General features: G+C 37.9%; 1 pseudogene; it reads left to right on the top strand.

Moving 5' to 3' along the window:
* The first annotated feature begins 13929 nt into the window (after positions 1–13929).
* On the top strand, positions 13930–14328 carry LOC123458694 (annotated as a pseudogene).
* The last annotated feature ends 7970 nt before the right edge of the window (positions 14329–22298 follow it).

Raw genomic sequence — 22298 nt, 5'->3', positions numbered from 1 at the left:
AGAAAAATGGCATTAGTAGGGCAAAATAGTGATGTATAAATATTGTCTCTCTGGGCTGGAGAGATGGCTTAGTGGTTAAGGCATTTGCCTGCAAAGCAAAAGGATCTCGGTTCAATTCCCCAGGACCCACATAAGCCAGATATACATGGTGGTGCATGCATCTGGAGTTTGTTTGCAGTGGCTGGAGGCCCTGGCGCACCCATTCTCTGTCTCTTGCTGCCTCTTTCTCTGTCATTCTCTCAAATAAATAAATAAATAAATGAATAAATTTTTTAAAGTGAGGAAGGTTTTCCTCGACCCTATTCTTAAATATTGTCTCTAGCTTAGTTAATAGAATTCTACCTATGTTGACTTTTACTTTTACTCAATATAGAATGGCTATAGAAGTTGCTAAGATTAGGAGAAGCTGAGTGAAGCTTTATAGCAATCTCTATGCCTTTTGCAACATTTGTATACATCCTTTAAAGGATTTCTTTTTACACAGAGAAAAATATAATTTCAGAAAGAAGAAAATCATCAGTGAATGCCATGTTGTGTACCCCCCTCCAAAAGCAAAGAAATCTCAAAATTATTATCATTCGTATTTCAGAATACAACCTAAGTTGGAAGTAAGGTCCTTCAGACCAAAAAAAAAAAAAAAAAAAAAAACAGTTAATGTGAGCTTGTACTGGAGCCATAATTTATGTGGGCAGCTATATGAAAAATACACAAGGGAAGAATGCCCTGTATGAAAGGAATGTTGAGTACTGTAGCCAAGAGCTGTGAAAGGCCACCTGCTACGGGATCCAAGAAGAACAATTTCTCCCGTCCAGGCTGAGGGAAATTAGTTCTGCTAGCACCTTGATTTTGACTTCTAATCTCCATAAGCATGAGACATCCCCTGTTGTTTTAAACTACCCAATTTATAGTATTTTATTATATTATGAAATTAATAAGCTGAGAACTTCAGTAAATGTCTAGCCACATCTTTTTTTTTTTTTTTTTTTTGAGGCAAGCCCAACAGACTGCCCTTTTTGTTTGTTTATGTGTGTGAGAGAGAGTGAGACAGAATCAGTGTGCCAGGGCCTACAGCCACTGCAATCAAACTCCAAACATGTGTGCCCCCTACAGCACATGTATGACATTATGCACTTGCATCCCTGTGTGTCTGGCTTACATGAGACCTGGAGTGTCAAACATGAGTTCTTAGGCTTGACAGGCAAGCACCTTAACTGATAAGCCATCTCTCCAGCCCTTAGCCACATTTTTATTAGTATAAACTATTCAACCTCTTTATTATATATTGTATTATTCATCTTACTATATTAATGCTAGACAAAAGTTACCTTTTTATGAATGAAAAAACTACTAAAGAAACTACAAAAAGCAGGAAAAATTGTAAATCCCAGAATGTGAAAATAGTGATTAGTTGAAAAGATTTCACTGGACAAAGATTCCATAATTCAAAAGCAATTCAGACAGTCTACAGTTGCTAGGAAGAAAGTAAACAGTATATATTTCTAGGTTTATTCTTAGTATTTTCATTAATTTATTTCAATCCACAACACTTTTCAAAGAAATTCAAACCTTGTATACAAGGGGTTTATGGTAATTCATACTCTGAAATTGCACATGACAATAGTATCATTGAAATTTTAGGTTGAAGTTTTCTTCTCTGTATGAGGAAAGAGTTAGCAATAAAAAAATCTGAAAAGCAATTCTTATAGCTTCTTCTGTCTTGTACATCTTAATGTCAAATCCAATGATTCCCATCATTCTGCTTCTGTGTGTTTTTTCTCAAAAAGGAAGAGTGAATATTTATTAATAAGTTGGCTTCTTATCTTTGATATCAGTTTTTAAATATACAATGTAAAATGGCATAATTTGGTGATAGAAATCAAACATAAAAGTGGTTTTTAACAGAAATTTTTAGACTATTACCCTCTTTTTGTTTAGGATTTTTTTTTTTTTTTTTTTGCTTTAGTAAGAGATAACATTCTTTGAAAAATACAATTCATCAGAGTAGAGATTACATGTATAACTGTACAAAATGGATTTTATGTCCAGATAAATAAACAGATGAAGTAAACATAGAAGATGGATATAAATGAATCAGAATAAAACCACTGTTTTGAATATATTCAGCCCTAAATTGTTTTGGCAGTTCTTAATATTTTGCCAGACAGAGCTTAAAGTGGCAGAAGTCCCTGGTGGTGATAACTGGCATACACATGCTACATCATGTAAAATCGCCAGTTAGTTTTTGAATAGCAGCTGGAAACTGCACTGAATCTTCTTAAATAAATTGGTGGATACAATACAGTGGGTTCCTAGATCCTCAGGGCTGCAGTTCCCTGCCTCCAGGCAACCATGGACACCAGGGTCCTGAGCAGCCATGAGCTGAAGGGATGAACACCCAGGAAACAACCTCAGAGAGTAGTTCCACTTATTCAATAGGGAAATGAGTTTATAAGCAGTTGAGAGCTGGAAGAGGGACCTAAGGGAATTGGTGAATTCAAAGGTTGGTAGCCAATGCCTATGGACATTCATTATAGCACAGAGAGAATCAGGTGATCTACATCGTGGTGAGAACAGGATCGCAGGGGGATGGGCTGTGTGAAGGTTTGTGGCTGATAAGGAGTTTCCTAAGCAACTGGCCAAAGGTCACAGGGCTCCAGGTATGCCAGGCTTGGAGAGGGAGTGGCCTGCTACTGTAGCCCAGGGGGTCCTTAGTCATGCCTGGCAGCTCAGGCCCATTTCCTGAAGGCTCTAGCCTGTGCCTGGCAGTGCCTGACACAATAGTGCACATCTTCAATGATAGGCACTTACAAAAGGTGTTTATGTAAACATGACTGAGTTTTAACTGCGTAACTAGGAGCCAGATTACTAGTCCCCCATGTACCTGTGCTAAATCCAATAATACCAAATACTGAAAATCACAATTCCCCATGCAAAGAAGTGTAGGAAGATGAATTTTTGAGAGACGAGTTGGCAATATAACAAGAAAAACTTGAAAGATGTTTCATTTCTCTGCATTAGCATTCCCTTTCGGGGGAAAAAAAAAAAAAAAACAGACTCAGGAAATTAAGTGCATTTGTTTTTTGCCCGAAGAAGCTGGTGAAGTGGCCATGTGGCTCCAGGGTGGGATAGAAAACTTCCTATACTGCTGCTGCCCACAGTATCTGCCAGACTCCAGCCCTCTGGAGGTATGTGTAACAACTGACCATGTGTCGCAGCAGCACGGAGGACACTAGACAGGAATGTTCCTATACTGAACCGAACATCATGGAAGCTTTTAAAAATGATTAGAACCCCATAGAAAAAAAAAACAATATAAAGTTGGGAGACCTCGTTCAGGGGAAGAGCACTTGCCTAGCAAGCACAAAGCCCTGGGTTCCTTCCTTACCATCAGAAAAAAAAGTCACAGAAAATGAATGTTCTAAGGAGAACCATGCTCTAAAACGTACCCAAAAAATAAAAATAAAAGGCATTTATGACTACAGAAAACTTCAAACTTCAAGCTATAATTAATGATCCTGAAACCAGTCAGCTCGAATGGACTATCTCAGAGCAGTGGTTTCCAGCCTGTTCCTGCAATATAGTTTTTCATGCTTAAGTTTCTTTTTAGCTTTCTGGCGACTTTTTTTTGTCATTGTTTGGTTGTTGGATTGGGGGGGGCTTGCCACTATTTTGAATTGAAGCATTATTTTGAAAAAAATACATAAATATATATTGTACTTCTGCATCTTTTCAAATACTAGAAGTATAACTTGTGTAAAGGCTTCTAGTGAGTGCTAATTTATTTTACTTTTTTGCAAATTTGATTTCACAATAGTATACTATCACAATGTTCACTATGTGTAAGCATTGCTTGTGTTGTGAAAACTTTGAATCTTTCTTACAAATGAGCAAATGTTATTTTTAAGTATCTGCATCTGTGACTGAAACTTTCTTAAAATGTTGACCATAGAGCAATTGCATATGCAGTGGTAATTATGGATATTTTTAATTGATCATCTCAAAAACCTTAAGTTGTTCAACATGCCTTTTTGCACAAGCACAGCTATAATGCTGACTGCATCCAATCACCAACAATAGTGATTTGTGCAAACATTGTTTTTCACATTTGTAAAATATGTACATATATAAATTGGAGATATACATAGATATTCTATGTTAAGTGAAGGGTTTCATAATGATGTTTCATTTCACTTGGGTATATAATGTACTATACCCAGATTCATCTACTCTACTCATAACTGTTATATCCATGTGCATGTTACTACTATACTTAGTGTGTATGCATAGAAAAATATATGTGCTCTTAATGCCTATTTGATTTTGTAAAATACCCTATGAAATATTCTATTGTGTTTCTGTATTCTATATTTTCCCATTTATTTTTATAATAACCCACTTTAAATGTAAATAAATGTCTATCAAAGAATTTTTAAAGTTCTTGCTTCAGAGTCATAGTCTTATAATTTGGGTCTTTTATGATTATTGTATTCAGTATCATATGGGCACAAGCCATTTCAGTTATTCTCTGTCATCCTCGGTCCAGAAATAAAAAATGGAAAATTACAGGAATGAAGGATTCCTACATTTTAGTTTACTTGGAATATGCATGATCCCTTTGCTCAGCCTGTCCATTGGTTCATGCCACCTGCCATTTACTCACTTAGTCATCTTGGTCATCAGGCTGCATCATAACTACATCCTAGTGGTAGGCTTCAATTAACCTTCATTTTATCTAATACTGTAAAGCACAGGGCTAGTGATAGAACAAAGCCACAAGACCATGGAACATAGCAGAATTAAATCTGGTACTCTGTGACAATGCTGCAGTGATACAGGGAAAACCATGACAGTCCACAAGAACTTTGTCCCTGAAAGGCCTTGGAATATGTACCCCACAGATAAGATACTATCTGGTATATATGAAATCATCACACAGAAATATTGGCTTATTGAAAAATCAGCTGTGCCTCTCTTGTGCCTAATTTATTAATCTACCAAATATTGTCAAGCACCAGTCTTCTTAAAAAGACCTATATCTCCTCTACTTGTGCCACCTGACTTCCTTGAGAACTTTCTGCCTACATGCCTGTCAACATCTATGCTCAAAGGCAGGCTAGCTACAGTGTATGTCTTACCAACTGGGGACATCTGCAAGCAGAAACCATGTTCTAAAGGTATTAATAATCTTGCGGCATATCAGGTGATTTACACGGAGAAAATGTAAGTCAGTCACATCTTAAAATTATATAGCAAACCTATAACCCAGTTATAGGATCATGGGTGTATGAATTCAAAAAATTAAAAAGTCAAGCACAGTGCCAGCCCTAGAATGTACTGGAAGGGCTGCATCACACCCAAGAAGCCTGAGCCATCATTTTTGGAGGCTTTCTCAGGGGTCATCCTGTCCAGTCATATGAATTTTTAAAACTAAAATATTGTTTAAAAATTGTTTACTTCTTTTCATATTGCATACAAAGATGCTTGCACACATGTTTGTACATAATCTAATGCATTCTTACCATAATTTTTCCTAATGAAATTTCTATTACCTGTTAACTCAGGAAACACTAGGGTCCCCCAAAGACCCATTTGCAGAAGTGCTGAGCCTGGGTATAAAATGAAAATACAAATCTCCCTTTATCAACATAAATTATGAAGTGTTTTGCTGTTTTCAGTTCTATGTGTTTGAAAATGCATTCTATTAGAGTGCAAAGGAATTTGAAGAATAAAAATACTAATAAGTTTTATTCAAAATCTTTATTTCACAGATAGAACTTAAATAGCCCCAAAGGAGTATGAAAGAGAAAATAAATTCACACCTCAATCATAGTACAAATTTTATTCACATTTAATGAAATGCACTGTCTTGCATTTTCCTCCCTAAGGGGAAGTATTTCATCTGTCTCATTCTGCAGTGGAGGCAACAAGATAAAAAAAAAAAAAAAATCTCCTTAGCAATAGGAACAGAGCGGCTCCAAAAGGTTTCTCAGAGTATACGCTCTTAGGGTGTAAGGAGTAAGGCAAGAGGCACAATGCCCTGAAACCAACTCAGAGCCTTGCTCTTTTGCTTAGTAGCCAGGTAACTGAGCAACTAACTAACTCAACTGCAGCATGCCTCAGTTTCTGTTTCTGTGAGAATTAGCCCAGACTTCATGGGGTTGCTATAGACATTACTTGAAGGATAAAATTTTTTACCTAATAAACTTTTTTCTTTTACAATATTTTTAAGATTCAAAATAAAATCATTTCAACAGAGACACATTCTTCATATAAATATCTGTGATGATTTCTTCTGCATTTCTATTATGAATTGCATCATCTCTCACCATTTCAGAGAGGTGAGCTAGCTCTATGATAAAGTCCAGAGATTTGTTGGTCACTTCCTATTTAGGGTGAGATTACACATTCAGAAGTCCATAGTTCTGGCTTTTCTCTGATGTCTCGCAGTTCTTGCTAGATAGCTTCAGGATCAGTGAGAGCTCAGTGGACACGTTTCCCTGTCCAGCTTTGCTGTGGTCCATCTTTCCTCTGCTGTTGGGCTGTGAATCAGCTCTGCCTCCCTCTCTGCCATCTTCATGCTTGTCCCTAGGCCTGAGCACAGTGCATGCCATGAGATGGGTCATCACTAAACAGATGAATAAAGGAATTAATGAATTATGACAGGAGGAAGAAGGTTTTATTCTCAGATTGGAAATGACAACTACCCGAACAAAGATCAAAGTCATCATTAATTGAGCGTCATGTCCTTGAACACAGTTTTAATCTGTGCAACAGCAGTGCAGGGCAGTTGTCAGTGGCCTGCAGGAGATGGGAACCACAGATAACAGAAGGATGGCAAGCCAGGAGAAAGCCATCATCTGTCATTATGGTAGTGCCCATGGCCTTGGGCACTAAGCTGCCAAAAGTGTGGCTTGTGTTTGAGCTGCCTAGTGTCTATCATGAAACCCTCACTCAGCCATATTACTACAGTCAGATGTGCTTGAGCCAAACAACAACCAACCAGGAGACACTGGCTATATCCCTCCCCAAAAATGCCTAATTAACCTGCACTTAGCCAGCCTGAAATTGAGAAAATACAGAGAGGATTTGAGCTTTTACAAAGGCACCTATATTAATGTTCCCTTTCCACTTCTCTAACATCGTATTAGTGTCACCAATGTAGCCAAAACAGAACAGGCATGCTTCATACTTAATTATAACACTGGGCCTGTTTCCATTCTTTTCAAAAAATACAAAAAAGAATAGTTAAATAGATTAAGTTTCTTCTGTTCAGCTTAAATAAAGTCATGAAGTAAAAAAGTAATATTATAATCCTTTTCATTCTCCTTCTCTGAAGTAGGGGAAAGTGGCCCATAATAAGGTATATACCAAAAACAGTTCAGAAGAAAGGGACAAAGGCAAGAAGGTCATGTCAGCAGAAATTTGTTATCTAGAATGTTTAAATTTTCCTACAAGGAGGAATTGGAGGTGCATACAGGGAGAGAGAGAAAGAAGAGGAAAACAGAAATTGATGAAGAGAAATGAGAGCACAAGCAGGAACTGATAGGTCACTGTAATGACTGACCACAAGAGCACAGTAAAGAGGTTGAGACAAGGGAGATAGTAGGGAAAGAGAGAAAAGAGGAATCAGTGTGAGGAAAGAAGGAGGAGAGAAAGAACTCAAGATGTTATTCTGTATTAGAGCATTTGCTCCAGGGAACTAGAAGGGAGCACAGAATTTAGACTGGACTACTGACGCAATATCCTAGTACTGATGCAATATCCTAGTTTCAGTTGATGAGAATTCACAGTAGCTCAAGAATGGTCTTGGATTAACGAAATAATCCCTTTTATCCATGGACCTACATCCCAAAGTAAACAAATATGAGGAGATCACCTTGAAAAGGCATCTTGATGCTTTAAACATATGCCCAACATGACATTATGCCATGTGTCAGCAGAGTTCTATCAGATTATGTTTCAAATTGTAGTGTACAACTTATACAAGTTATGCAGGAAACATTCTTTAATGCCTTTAAAGAAATTCTGAGGACTGACATTGTTGATAAAAGTGAATGTTACAGTTACAAGGCCAGTCCAAGGTGGTGAAACCAGCAACTTGCCTGTACCCAAAGGTCTGAGTAGTTTTAGATTTGGGAGCTGTTTTCGGATAATTTCATCACATTCATATATCTTAATCTTGCATAGTATGAACTGGAGAGAGAAAATATACAAAACTCACATGGCAATTTAGGTTAATAGGTCAGAAGAAAGAGTGGAATCAAATACATACCTGAATACTAATACAAAATGGACTTTCATGAGTAAGTCATATGTTCACAAATGTATGCTCTCTCTCCATCCCCAAGCTAGCATAATAAATTATCATAAGATAGGCACCTTAAAACAATAAGAATATATTCTCTCATGGTTCTCAATGCCAAAATTCAGAAGCCAATATGTGAGCAGATCCACAGCTCCAAGGGAAAATCTCTTGATTGCTTCTTTCAGTTTATGGTGCCTCAGAAGTTCCTTGGCCAATCTTTGTTTCAATCTTCTTATGCATTTACTATGTCCCAAGTTCCCTCTGGTAGTAGTTATTCTTATTTAGTAGCATTCCCCAATGATTCTATAGTAATGTATCATTGGATCTCAGGAAAAATACATATAGGATTTACATATATTAGAGGTGCCATAGACTTGAATATTTTAACTTCTAAGGTGATAACAGAAACACACGTGCATACACACTGACCACATTATCCTTATACATGCATACCACCCTTTATGATGTTCTTGTTGCTTACCCATATAGTAGTAGCATAAATAGCTCCCTGGACTCAGAAAATGGAATCACCCAGTTTAACCACTAAAATATAAGGCTCTCAGCAATTTATAAAAGACATGTCTTTAGTGACTTTAAGGCAATGTCTTATACTGAATAAAAACTCTCTCTGTGTGTCTAATCAGGCACTTGAACATGTGGAAACATTGCTGCCTGTCCTTTTTCTCCATGTCTCTTCATATATGGTAGATTATACTTATGAATGTGTGGCTAGCAAGTGCTACAGAAATAAGTTATTTAAATATTATTCAGTTCATTGATTTTTCTAAATAAATGGAAACCAGCTCTTGGCACAAATTCTGCTACAAAGAACTGTATAACAAAACTATATATTTAGCTTAATATTAAATTTATATGACAGTAAATCATTATCTTTCCTCATAAATTGCATAACCATTCACAAATCTAATTGCTATTTGATAAGTAATTGTAACACAAAATTACGCTTTCCCAAATTTAATTTGTAATTATTTGTCTCTATAGTTTATTTAAAATGTGAAGAATTTCCTATTTTCCTTCACACCAAAAAATCAATTTATTTTACAAATTAAATAAAATGTGTAGCATATCTGCCAGGGAGAGTATTATTAAAAGTTGAAGAGAATATTTTAAAGATAAAAATTAATAGCAAAAAAAAGGCAGACATCAAGCAAACATTTCCCTCTTTGATGAGCTAGGTCTTTGAAGCACATCCCCGAGGTTGTATGAGATCACTTAGTAATTGTAGCTCTTTGGTATATGAGACCAGTAGACTTCAGAAATATGCCTGGCATTCTGTGCAGCAGGAGATATGTTCAGATGAGCTTTCATTGTCAACCACCTCTATGAGAACCTGTTGACTTCTGCTAATCTCCCACCTACAGACAGACTTCAAGGGTAGGACAATATCACTGTTCAGTGATGGAAATAAAGATTGGAGTTTCTTGCATAGAAAGTAAATAAAGAGATCCACCAATTAGTATATTCCACAGGAAGTATTCTTCACAGCTGCATTTGGTGATCTATGTACAGGGACCCTCTCTATCCACCTTCCTGTCCTTTAGAGTCTTTTAGTACGAATCTATTCAGTGATCCTTAATGAACTCCAAGTCTTCTTATTCCTATAAAGAGTTCATAGTGAAGATGCCTATTGACAATACAAATAGTGGGCTAAGAAGAGATCTCTTGGAGATTGAGCCTCAGGGGACCAGAGAGTCATGGGGTAGGAGGTCTTTCATGCAACAAGCATTCATTTATTTGAGAGCAACAGAGAGAGAGAGAAAGAGGCAGAGAGAGAGAGAGAGGGAGAGAGAGGGATGGAGGGGGAGAGAGAATGGGCACGCCAGGGCCTCCAAGCCACTGCAAACGAACTCCAGACACATGCGCCCCTTGTGCATCTGGCTAATGTGGGTCCTTGGGAATTGAGCCTTGATCCAGGGTCCTTAGGCTTCACAGGCAAGTGCTTAACCACTAAGCCATCTCTCCAGCCCCACTTTATGCTTTTTAAAGTAATGATGAATGAGACAGTGTTGAAATTTTATGAAAAGCAACAAACCAGAAAAACATCATAGGCAATATTTTCTCACCTTTATTAGTGCAAAACTTTTCCCTACATTCTTTTAATAAATTCATGGTTATATATTCTTGTCCTTTTCCCCCAGAGACTGGCCTTCACTCTAACAGCAGGGATGTAAGAAGTTGGGGCCTGGGCTGGAGAGATGGCTTAGCGGTTAAGCGCTTGCCTGTGAAGCCTAAGGACCCCGGTTCGAGGCTCGGTTCCCCAGGTCCCATGTTAGCCAGATGCACAAGGGGGCGCACGCGTCTGGAGTTCGTTTGCAGAGGCTGGAAGCCCTGGCGCGCCCATTCTCTCTCTCTCCCTCTATCTGTCTTTCTCTCTGTGTCTGTTGCTCTCAAATAAATAAATAAATAATTAATTAAAAAAAAAAACTAAAAAAAAGAAGTTGGGGCCTGGAAAAAGAAGTACAGGGAATCATAAAGACACTGAAATAAGCTCAAGATGGATTTCTATGTCAATTATAGTCCACCTAAAACTTTCTCTGGAGATAGAAAGATGGCTCACTGGTTAACAGTGCTTGCTTATAAAGCCTGCCAGCCCAAGTTCAATTTCCTAGGATCCATATAAAGCCAGACACACAAAGTGTTACATGCACATCTGGAATTCATTTGCAGTGGCAAAGAGGCCCTGGCACGCCTATCTCCTCTCTCTCTCTTTATCTCTTTGTCTCTCTCTTTGTAAATAAATAATAAATAAAATATTTTTTAATCTTTATCTGTGAAGAAGTCTCCTGAAAGCACCTTGGATCTGAAGACGTGAACCCCTAAACAAATCCCCAGGGCAGTAGGTTTCATGAGTATTGTGGGGTCAATTTCACATTGCTAGGATGTATAGCCAAACCAGGGACAGTTTATGGGAGGTAGGGGTTTATTTTAAGCTTACAGATCCAGGGCAGTTCCATAAAATGGTGGAAAAATTGTTTCCCATTTATAAATCGAAGCAGAGAGACACCACCAAGTAGCCAGCCAGCACCCCAAGCAAGCACAGCAAGGTCAAAACATCTCTGTACACCTTTAGGGTAGAATTCAGACTTGCCCCTCAGTGACATGGACCCCTGTGGTAGGAGTCTGCTACAGTGCTAGGAGTTGAAGCTACAAACTCAATTTTAATAAAACACCTGAGTCTATGGGGGTCACATTTTCAAACTACCACAATCAGTAAAGCAGAGCTGCAGCACTCTGACTCAGACTACCAAGAAATGACAATGTCTATGAATGTTCTGACATTATTTCCTATTCCAGTGTGCCATCTGTATCAAATTTAAATAAGTACTGAGGACTACGGCTTCAGGTAGGGCATCCAGATATTTCACATTTGTTTCCTTATTTGAAGTGGTCAGTTAGGAAGCTAAGTTCTTCGAAACAGCATTCCCAGACAAGCATCTGTCATCGCCTCAACTTCCTTCCAGTTCCTAGACATTGAGGTTGATGTCTCTGAGGGCCTTTTGAAAGAGTCAGTGGATCAGACACTCACCTAATAAAGTCAGAGGGCTGAAGAAAACTACAAAGGGGCAATGTCTGGTCATTACTAAAAGCAAAATAATGGCTACATATTGATTTTTAAATATTGATCCAGCCTTTTTCTTTCTGAATGACTTTATGATGTTTATTTAAAATAGTTTCCTAGAAATCAATATGAATTTTAAAAGCCCTCATTCCTCCTTGTCCACAGCACCTGACCACAGTGTTGAACAAAAGGCAGGAGATTTATATCCATCATTACCCATGAAGATGTCAACATCCTATGTGCAGTGGTATATGCCAACGACACTCACAGCTTTGTTACCATTTAAGATCTGATTTTGTAATTTTTCTCAATAAACAGATTAAATTAACACTTAGAGAGGAATTATGTAGCAGAATCCCTGGACAGATCTTTTAATTGACCTCTGCAAGGTAGCATATATTTTGCTTCAGTGATGTTCCTAGCACTGTGTAAGGCCTATAGCTACAAAGGAAAGCAAAATATAATTCCATACCTTCTAGATTTTCCCAGTTTAAAGGAGGGAAAGGAATGAGTGGATTTATAACAAGAGTGTCTGTAAAGAAGACTTTAAGGAGCTGGCTCAGACCACCTGGGAGATGACTTATGGCCCATAGGGAAAGGGAAGTGGGGGCAAATGTACATAGAGTCTAACCTTTTATAAAAATAAATAAATAAGGGAAGTGCAGGGACTAGGGAGAGGGCTCAATTGTGAAAGGTATGTGCTCCATAAGTCTGATTAACAGAGTTGAGTTCCCCAGTACTCCTGTAAACCAGACACAAGAGTGAATCACATGTCTATAATTCCAATATGCTATAGGCAATGGCAGGGACAGCCAGGAGGATGCCAAAACTGGGAAGGGGTGGGGAGGGAAGCTGGTTTGTCCTTCCCAAAGAAAAAATACCAAGAGAGACTAAAGTGGGAGGAGAGAGCCATCACCCCAAGGTTAACTTGTAACCTTCACAGACTTACCCTGGCATGTATGCCCATACTCATGTATAATTTTTTTAAATAAGAAAAAAGAAATGTCTCAAGTGTATGGGGAAACTTAAATAATGTCTAAAGGACTATTTTATAAAACAGATGACTGGCATTAACTATTTCTGTCAAGATCCTCCTTAGAACACCCTCATTGGACAATACCACCTCTTCTTCCTTGGGGTTTTGACTTATACAAATGTCAAATTTGCATACCAGAACATTTAGAAAAGAATTGAAAGAGCACTACTTTGGCTAAAGATGTAGCCTGTGTGCCATTGGTTCTGTAATGTGTTCACATTCTCCTTATGGAAGCAGAGATATAGCAAAATTCTGTGAAATGAAAGCCAGATAATAAAAAAAATGTGTCACCATTTACATCTTCCTGTTTATCCAAGTATTATTATCTGCTATATCCCAAAGTCTCCAGAAAGTCAGTTTGTGATATTGTTATGGCTATGTAGGATTAGTCTGCCAGTAAAAGCTAAATCAGTCAAAAGGAGGCTTTTTTGACTATGGTTAAACTAAGTATATTTTTATTTTAAATGTCAATTTTCCTTTATTTTACTTAATTGTGTGTGTGTGTGAGAGAGAGTAAGACTGAGAGAGAGAGGGGGAAAGAGAGAAAGAAAGGAAGAAAGGAAGAAAGACAGAAAGAAGAAAAGAAGGAAGGAAGGAAGAGGCAGAGAGAAGGAGAAAGACAGAGAGAGAGAGAATGGTCAGGCTAGGGCCTCTAGCCACTGAAAATGAACTCCAGATTCATGTTCTACCTTATGCATCTGGCTTATGTGGGTCCTGGGGTCTCAAACATGGGTCCTTTGGCTTTGCAAGCAAATGTTTTAACTGCTAGGCCAGCTCTCTAGCCTAATTTCCTTTTCTCCCCAATAGACTTTGAAGGTTTCCTAAAAATTGTGCTTTAGAAATTGATCTATATGTGCAAGGCCTTTATTCTGCATCATCCTCACCACCTAGCACACAGGATGTTACTGAGCAGCTGACTAACATCTGCTGATTCAGCAGTGAAGTGCAATGGCAAACGTCTCTCAGATTCCATCAGGAGGGCTAGCATCAAGAAAACTCAGGGTGCACATGAATGTCCTGGTGGATGCTCTCAAGAATATCAGAAATGCTGAAAACAGAGGCAAATGCCAGGTCCACATTAGGCCGTACTTCGAAGTCATCATTCATTTCCTAACAGTGATGATGAAGCATGGTTACACTGGTGAGTTTTAAATCATTGAAGATCACAGAGCTGGGAAAATTGTTGTGAACTTCACAGGCAGGTTAAGCAAGTATGGAGTCATCAGTCCAAGATTTGATGTATGGATCAAACACTTAGGAAAATGGCAGAATAATTTGCTCCCATCCTGTCAGTTTGATTTCATTGTACTGACCACGTCTGCTGGCCTCATTGTCTGTGGTGAAGCAAGACGAGAACACAGGAGGGAAAATGGGAAAATTCTGAGCTCTTTTTTTCTAGGGGTGTAAAGAAAGCAGACAGGTAAATAAGATGCATCAGAAAATGAAAGGAAGGAAGGAAGACAGAAAGAAAGACTAAAGAAAGAAAGAAAATTAATCATAACAAATGCTGGAGAGACTGGTGGGAAAGATGAATCCCTATTCACCACTCAAGGACATATAAACTGGTAGGTCTACTATGGAAATCACTGTGGAGGTTTCTCAAAAAACTGAAAAGTGAACTACAATGTGATTTAGCTATACTACTGCTGTATGCCCCCAAAAGACCCTGGGCCAACATACTACAGAGATACTTATACACCCATTTATTGCTTCATTGTTCACAAAATCCAGGAAATAAAAGTAGCCTAAATGTCCCCAACAGATAATAAAGAAAAAGTGGTGCATATACACCATGAAGTTATGAGCAGTTGTGAAGAAACATAAAGTCATGGCATTCCAGAAGAATAGGTGGAAATGGAAATAATTATATTAAGTCAAATAAGCCAAACCTTAAAAAGTCAAACATTGCATGCTTTCCCTTGTATGTGGAACATAGATTTAAGTTAAGTACATGTGCATTTATATATGTGTTTTGGTAGGTCGTGAAATTAGAGAAGGGATCATGAGAGGGAAAGAAGATATCTTAAGGGAAGTAGGAAATAGTGAATGACAAATTAAATAGCTACATAACAAATTAATATACCAAGGAAAGACACAGAGGACTGATGGGAGGGGAAAGGGAACCAACGGGAGGGGGAAGGGAGTGAATGGGAACAAAGTATAAGGATACATATCCCTAGAGAGCCATGATGAAACTCATTTTGTAGGCTAAACTAAATCTCAAGTAAGGAAATCCTATGGTGTCGTTTCTTCTTTACACAGTGCTGACATTAGCACTTTTGTGGTGCTTAGAGGCAGTCATCTTCACCTGTAGTCCCCTTGCTAAATATGAATATTTGCTTTGCCACTTTAGATGGAAGAAAAGAATGCCTAGGACAAGTGTGTGTGTGTGTGTGTGTGTGTGTGTGTGTGTGTGTGTGTGTGTAATACTACTTCTATGAAAAGTCTTCAATTGTACAACCTTTCTCCAAACTCCATATCCAACTAAATTCACATATTGAAATAGCTTAAGACTTAAAAATGGTTTTCAGAGGGTTAATTCAACCCAAATGATATCATAAGATAATCTGCTTCCATGTAGAAATGTCTTCATTAAGCCTTTAATGGGGCTTTTCTGAACATACAACTGAAGGTGAAAGTCAATTTGCAAATGTCTAATGTTTATTAAAAGTCATTGTAAGGCCAAGCGTTGTGGTGTATGCCTTTAATCCCAGCACTTGGGAGGCAGAGATAGGAGGATTGCTGTAAATTCTAGGCCACCCTGAGAATACAGAGTGAATTCCAGGTCACCTGGGCTACTAGAGTGAGGCCCTACCTTGAAAAGCAAAATTAAAAAAAAAAATTAAATGGAAAGTCATTGTAGACTTCTGGGTAATATGGCAGCATAGGAGCCATGCCAAACCAGCCTAGGGAGGGCTTTAAGCAAAACCACAGCAAAATACATTCTTCTTCTGAAAAGTGAAGGAGTATAGGTTATTTTTAGACACAGCAGAGAAGCAGTAGAGTCCAAGATACACCAGAAATGATAAAAGCAGCCAAAATCCCACTGAAGTACTTGTGGCCCAATGATCCACACATCTGCCTGGCACTATCTGCTGAGTGTGCCAAGGGAAGGCAGCAGCAGAGACCAAACAAGGGAATTTTCCTACCTCATCGGCCTCCTTGCAAAGTCAAGAAATCTGAAGGAAAGACAGCTGATCTCAACTAAGGAGCTACTGAAAAGGGATATAGGCAAGACTGTGTGAGCAACTCAAAGGTTTCTACACTCTCCCATCCCCAACCATCACCATCAGAAACACGATCCTCTGGCATTCAGCCTCCTGTGGAAGTGCATCCAGCATAGCTGATCAAACCTCCATATCCACAGCACAACACAGAGGGACAGAGGTGTGCACTCAGCATTGGTGGGATTGGAAGCCATCCCAAAAGTTAATGAAGACGACTGACCCCCCCCCCTCCAAATAAAAGGTATGTGGCCTGCATTGGAAGAGCTAATCTCTCTTTCCATGTCAGGGAAGGTTATGGGTTAAATACTCTTGGTTGATGGGGTAGTTTGAATAGATTGCCCCCAATATATTCAGTGTTTTATTAGCTTGTAGTTTGAATCTGCAGCCACCTGGATTGAGGTGGTATCACTGGGCAGATCTTAAGGCATGGTGGTAGGTTTAAGATTTTGATCTAAAGATATGCAAAGTGTGACTGGAGTTTCTGAAGTGTACTGTGCTGTGTGAATTTTGGCTTTTGCTTCTCTCTGTGTGTTTGCTCCTGTGAAAGCAAGTCAGCTTCTTCTGCACTTATGGAACATACCCTGGATATACAACTTCACAAAATCCCTTCCTCCATAACTGTTCCTGGTCTGGAACTTTATCTCAGTGAACCTGATGCTGTCTGCTAGAGAAGGTGGTACCAGGACTGGGGTGAGATGAACCTGACAATGTAGATGTTGGTCTTTTTGTCTTGGAGGCATTGGCTAGAGAATATACACTGTTCTCAGCAGCACATGAAACATTCTCTAAAATAGACCATATATAATATATATAATAGACACAAAGCAAATCTCAACAAATACAGGAAATTTAAAATAATCCCATTTACTCTATGTGACTACAATGGGATTAAACTGCAAATCAGCAACAAGAAAAACTTCATATCATACAGAAATTCATGGAGACTAAACAGTACAGCATTGAATGATTAAAGGGTAATTGAAGAAAACAAAAAGGAAATCAATAAATTCATAGAATCAAATGATGAAGAGAATTCAATATACCAAAACCTTTGGGACACAATGAAGGCAGCCCTAAGGGGAAATTTATAGCTCTAAGTGCCCATATTAAGAAATTACATAGTTCACAAGTAAACAATTAAATGCTTCACTTTATATCCTTGGAAGAACAAGAACAAGATAAACCAAAAATCAGTAGATGGGAAGAAATAATAAAGTTTAAGGCAGAAATTAATAATGTAGAAAGCAAAAAAATAAAAATCCAAAGAATCAATGAAACAAAGAGTTGGTTCTTTGAAAGGATAAACAAGATTGATAAGCTCCTATTAAATCTGACCAAAAGAAAGAGAGAAGAGACAAAAATTAATAAATTTAGAGATGAAAACAGACCATTACCTCAGATACCAAAGAAATTCAGAAAATTATAAGGGCATACTTTTAAGAATATATATGCCTTTTGAAAATCTGAAAGAAATATATTATTTCCTTGATACATATCACCAACAAAAATTAAATCAAGATGAGATAAAATATTTAAATAGACATATAACAAGTATGAAGATCCATGCAGTTATAAAAAGTCTCCCATCTAAAATATTCCAGGCCCAGATGGATTCACAGGTGAATTTTAACAGACCTTCATGGAAGCCCTAACACTACTGCTTTTCAAACTTTTCCATAAAATAAAAAAGGAAGGAATTCTACTGAACACCTTTGAAACAGCATCACCATGATACCAATAACAAAAATAGAATAAAAAACTTACAAACCAATCTACCTCATGAACATAGATGCAAAAATTCTAAACAAAATATTCAAAACAGAATGCAACAGTATATCAGAAAAATTATTCACCCTGATCAAGTTGGCTTTATCCCAGGAATGCAAGGATGATTCAACATACACAAATCAATAAATGTAATACATCATATAAATGATCTGAATGACCAAAATGACATGATCTTCTCAATAGATGCAGAGAAGGCATTCGACAAAATCCAACATCTCTTTGTGGTAAAACTCATTACAAAACCTGGAACTAGAAGGAATATATCTCAACATAATTAAAGCTATTTATGACAAACCTACAGCCAACATAATACTAAATGGGGAAAATTTTGAAGCTTTTCCACAAAATTCAGGAACAACACAAGGGTGTCCACTATCCCAGCTTTTACTTAATATAATACTGTAGGTCTTAACTATAACAATAGGGCCCAATACACTCATAAAAGGGATACAAATTGCAAAGGAAGAGATCAAGTTATCATTATTTGCAAATGATATGATTCTATAAATAAAGGATCTTAAAGACTCTACAAGCAAACTGTTAACACTGATAAGCACTTTTAGCAATATAGCAGGATGCAAAATAAACATAGAAAAATCAGTAGCTTTCCTATATAGTAACAACCAACATGTAGAGAATGAAATCAGGGAATCTCTCCCATTCACTATTGCCTCAAAAATAAATAAATAAATAAAGTATCTTGGAATAAATTTAACCAAGACAGTGAAGGACCTGAAACTCTGAAATTGCTAGAGGAAAAGGTAGGGCAAAGCCTTCAACTTATTGGCATAGGTAATGACTTTCTGAATATAACCCCAATTGCTCAGAAAATAAAACCACTAATCAACTACTTGGATCTCATGAAATTACAAAGCTTTTGTACAACAAAGGACACTGTGAATAGAGCAAAGAGACAACCTACAGAACAGGAGAAAATCTCTGCCAGTTACACAACTGACAGAAGATTAATATCCAGAATATACAAAGAACTCAAAAAAACAGAACATTAATAAATCAAACAACCCAATCAAAAAAATGGGCTATGGAACTAAATAGAGTTCTCACTGGAAAAAATACAGATAGCATATAAACATCTAAAAAATTGTTCTACATTACTAGTCATCAGGGAAATGCAAATTAAAACTACCTTGAGATTCCATTTCTCTCCTGTCAGAGTGGCTACCATCAAGAAAACAAATGACAATAAATGTTGGTGAGGTTGTGGCAAAAGGGGAACCCTTCTACACTGTTGGTGGGAATGTAATCTGGTACAGCCATTGTGGAAATCAATGTGCTAAAAATAGATTTACCATATGCTCCATCTATAGCACTTCTAGGCATATATCCTAATGACTCTTCTCACTACCTTAGAGAAACTTGCACAACCATGTTTATTGATGTTCCATGCTAGGAACAAAGCTAGGAAATGGAACCAGCCTAGATTCCTATCTACAGATGAATGGATAATAAAGATGGTACATTTACACAATGGAGTTCTAGTCAGCAGTAAAGAAAAATGAAATTTGCAGGGAAATGGATGGATCTGGAAAGGATTATACTAAGTGAAATAACCCAGGCCCAGAGAGCCAAATGTCACATGTTCTCTCTCATATGTGGATCCTAGCTACAAATATATAGACTTTTGTGTGAACTGGAACCAAAAATTAGTAGCAGATACTAGTAAGCTAGAAAAAGGTATCAGCGAGGGAAGAAAGGGAAGGTCTTAAGAGGATGGTATTGTATTTATGTAAGTAGAAGAACAGATTATAGGGAGGAGAAAGGCCTAAGGAAGATCAGGAAAAGAGATTGTGTAAAAGAAGGGCAGGGGGAGGGTCAATCAAAATTCAAAATATAAGGCATACCAAAACCTACTTTTTGAATAATGGCACATCCAGAAGCCATAGACTGTTACTAGAAAGTTATCATGCCATGGACAGGATATATTCCTGTGAGTCATTGGCCAGGGAGGTCCCTGTTGCCTCCAAAACATTATAGGCTTTTGCCAAGGCCCTTGGTTTCCCTTGAGAAAGAGATGGTAAGACCATATTGTAGAACAATTCACATGTCCATGTGGCAAAGTCACTGAGAAATCAAGCTGGTGCTGAGCAGAAAACTTTCTCTCTGTAGACCAGCCTATGGGAAGCTGGAAAAAGCTGTATGCAGCCCTGTGGGAGATAGAAGCCATTAGCCACAAATACAGTGGACACCGGAAGCCTCAAGTTTGGTCAGACAGACTAAATGACTGAATGAGTGTAACAGTGGTATTTCTTGTCTGGGGGAAACCAACTGCTCTCTAATTGGACTGAAGGCCCACTCTATGGGAGGGAATACGTGCCTGGTTAGTACTGAAAACATAATTAAATATAACAGGGGAGGTCATGAGCCTTAGGGGTATAACGTCTGCTCTTGTCTGGATAAATACATATATTATTCTCACCAAATTGCCCTAAGAGCACTACATTTAATGTTCATATTCATATATTAATGTTACTCTCACTTCTGGTTAGAGAAGTTTCTCTTTTCAGAGGGCAGTGACCACTGGGATGACCAAAAGGCAACATAGTACTGAGAAGAAGGGACAAAGGAATATCCAGCACTGAAACATCTCACACCCTCCAAGGCTCAAGCTCCATTGTGGAAGAGATGGCGGAAAGAATGTAAGAGCCAAAGGAAGGATACCACTCCTTACAAAGCAACCATCCAGACATAAATTGGCCTCAATATCTATGACCTCGCAGTGCCTAGTAGTACTTACACAAGACCCTCATAATAGGAGAAAAAGATGATGACATCAAAAGAGAGACTAATGGAGGGGGTAGGAATATGATGGAGACCAGAGTTGTGAAGGTGAAAGTCAAGGAGGGGAGGGAAATATCATGGTTTATTGTCTGTAAACACAGACGTTGTCAAGTAAGTCATTGTATTGTTCATTTTTAACAGGAACCTTTTTTGTTCAAGTTGATTTCTTTGGAAATCTCCACTTTTCAAATCCTCCTTTATGATCTGAGCCCACAGTGCATTTAATGGCTCCAAAATTGTCATTAGCAACTCTCATTCAATAGATGATAAACTTCATAGTTCTTACAGTTGGTCCGTTGCAACAAATGTAGTGGAATTAATGTGAAGGATCTGGGGACTTAGGAAGCCATGCTGAATCTCAAACTCAAGCACACAAATTAAGGATGGGGGAGGCGTGCAGGAGCCAACAGCATTTAAGGCAACTTTGTCCCTAGCCTCACTGACAGAGCCAAGGGCCACACCCACTCACTGGGCTCAGATGTGCTCACCACGCTCTCCTGGCCTCACCAGCGGCTGCAGAAGCAGGAAGAATCACAACCGGTGCACCGCACAGCCCCACAGATGAGAAACCCACAGCCACTGCTGACAGAAATCTACTCCCATATGGCTCCACAATGTTGTGGCCATTACTTAAATTCCTTCTTTGGGTCTTCTATGTTCTCAACTACTTAGCATTTTGTTAGAACAGCCTCACCTTCTTAATCAGTCCCTTTGGTGATATTCAAGTGAAACTCATAGAATGCCACTGTTAAGCTGAGAAACACTTGAAAGAAGCTCAAGAAAGAAAAGAGGTAGAGTGACTAATCCAACATCAGAAAAAGCACATCACATACCCTTTGAAGAGAACATATAAGGCCCAGAGAGCAATTCTCTTGTAAGTGAACATTCTGTTCTGGAAAACTTTCATAGGAGTGTGTGTGTGTGTGTGTGTGTGTGTGTGTGTGTATCTGAAAAGAAGAATGGTCATTTTTCTATTTGTAATTCCTATAGAGTACCATTCTCCACCACCCAAACTTATTCAAAGTACTAGTAACTGTCAATTAACATGGTTTTAAAATTGTTTTCTTTCAAACATGCCCATTTTTAGCTACAAGTAGCTTATTAGTAAATTCAATGCTGGATCTTACAATAGTGACTTATGTTGGTATTACTCTCAATTTCCTAGATGTTATTTTATTTGATCAATTATATCTGTACAATTGCAATTATATGAATTATATAAATAGAATTATAATTCTTTCTCCTCTCATCATGTTATAAGGTAGGAACTTATCTGTGTCTTTGTTGACTTGTTTAAAACCAATTTAAAATGTGTTCTTTTCAGTACCTATTAAAACCACTAGTGATACCAGCAAAGTACTTTGGATCCATGATTTTGACAAAAAAATATTGAAAATATTAATATTTTAGTTAAGCATAATAAAATAATTGACAAATATTTCAACAGCTGTGGAAAACAGATAGAAATTCCTCAAAGAATTAAAAGTAGAATAGCAATTCCTCTTTGGGGTATATGTCCAAAAAAGCTCAAAGTAGGGTTCTGAAGAGGCAATGGCACACTTA

Source organism: Jaculus jaculus, chromosome 2 (genome assembly GCF_020740685.1).
Source record: "Jaculus jaculus isolate mJacJac1 chromosome 2, mJacJac1.mat.Y.cur, whole genome shotgun sequence".
Lineage (NCBI taxonomy): Eukaryota > Metazoa > Chordata > Mammalia > Rodentia > Dipodidae > Jaculus > Jaculus jaculus.
This window is presented reverse-complemented; position numbering and strand designations above follow the sequence as displayed.